We start from the raw sequence: 2,183 nt of genomic DNA on the forward strand, positions 1-2,183 counted from the left end.
ATTACACGCTTGCGATTCTCTGAATTACAGACATAATGGCGAATAACGAGAGACTTTTTCCACTTGCATCTCAACCCACACTCTTCTATTTCTGACAGTTGTTCAATACAGCCATTTATTTTATCCAATCTGATACCGATACATCTGTGATTTTTTTGTTTAGAAAATATTTAAAAAGATGTCTTAAATATTATCTTTTCGTACGCAGTAATTAAAAATAAGTAGTTAATTAAAAGATTTATCGAATTCTTTTCTTTTACTTAAATTAGAATTTTATAAATTTATATAATAAATAATAATCATAAATTTACGAATTTATATATTGGAAATTTGGATTGGAAAATTTTTTAATGAAATAGCAAATAATCGAACCCATATATGACATCAACATAAAACAATTTAATAAATTTCAGGAGATAGTGTCTCTAGGACAATAGTGTCTTAGCTAAAACAAGCGCAACGATATTATTCAAGATACATATATACACATTTAAAATAATAACTTTTAACTTTTAAGTTAAATATTTAATAATTTTTGTAGATTTTAATTCATCCGATCAGATTTAATCACATACGAATAATAATTTATTCAAAAGCTATGCATTTTGCGATTTATTTCCATGCCCAGGGCGAAGAATAGCATATCTGATGAAATAAATTGCAATGTTTACGAAATGTATTTTAATAATGGATCTGTATACGGAAAGTTAACCAGCTAAACGCATAGCTTCTGTAAAATACCTATGGAAACCTCAAAAGTATTAAACGTTTATTTTTAAGCAGTTTTAATTATAATAGTTTTTATCAAATACAGTTTACAAACCTTACAACAAATGCAAATATTATATTTCCAATAGTGCTAACATAAATAGGATATCCCATAATAAGACCAATAAACATGGCTTTTATGTTGTTGTGTTTTTCTATATTCCAAATAGAATCAGTAATAAATAATATAAGAATCACTATAAAATATATAATTAACGTCGATTTTATCAAGTTTTGAATTGTGTGATATTCCTTGGGTGTTCCGAGTTTTTCTAATGTATCATCCACGAGACTAAGTTTCTTTATACATATGTGGATTTTCTGAAGACAAGAAAATATATAAATTGTATCATTTTTAGAAAATGCAAGAAACATATATATATACATAATAGTAAAGAAACATATATGTATAATACATAACAATAATGGTAATAAAACAATAATTTTGATAAGAATCTTGATAAAACTTTTATCTAACGCAGAATAAATTGAATACAAAATTGCTTAACTTAATTTTGTAAAAGTTCTTAAAAAATTAATATTTTTAAATAAAAATTGTTTGAAGAAACACAAGGGTTATTCTTACGTGAATGTAAACATAGATTTGCTTAGCTTAATTTTTAATTAAATTTGACTATAATAAAAAAGTAATTCCAAAATAGCAATGTAATATTATTATGTTATCTGTTTCGCTTTAGATGTTAGAACAATAATGTAACATTTATAAAGAAAAGATATACCTGGTGTTTGAGAACGGTGATGGTTACAGATATTAGCGTCGCAAAAATATTTATTTGTGTTGAATAATAAGACAAATGGTTATTAAATATATGTTTTGGCGTAAAAGCATCTAACATAGCATCGAATGCATATTTATAGAGGCTCCACACAATTATTACATAAAAAACACTTAAGCGAAATCTCCAATAATTGAGAGGATATCTGAGATTTCCGGAACCAAGGAGAAAAGCAATCAAGGACAGAGGTCTAAAAGCTTTTTGTATAGTATCAACCATGATCGTAACTGTTGCAATTTCAAGAACTAACTACTTGCATGGATGCCAAGAGAGTCATGTAATATATATAAAAGGATATTCATCACGATTATTTGATTAGATCAACTCATTACAATGTCGTTAAATCATTAAACGATATCACATGTACATAAATATATAAATATATATGTATATATAATATGTATATATAATGTATGTATAATACATAATTAGGATGAGAATCAATATTTCTACAAAGAATGTGTCATTTTTAAACTATATATTGTTCACAACGGATATATGTATAATATAAATGTTTATATACAATATATATATATATATTATATATATATATATATATATATATTAATATACTATATATTAATTATACTATATATTAATTAAAGTCACGAGAGTAAA

The sequence above is a fragment of the Atta cephalotes genome (assembly GCF_000143395.1).
Source record: "Atta cephalotes unplaced genomic scaffold scaffold00002, whole genome shotgun sequence".
Taxonomy (NCBI): Eukaryota; Metazoa; Arthropoda; class Insecta; order Hymenoptera; family Formicidae; genus Atta; species Atta cephalotes.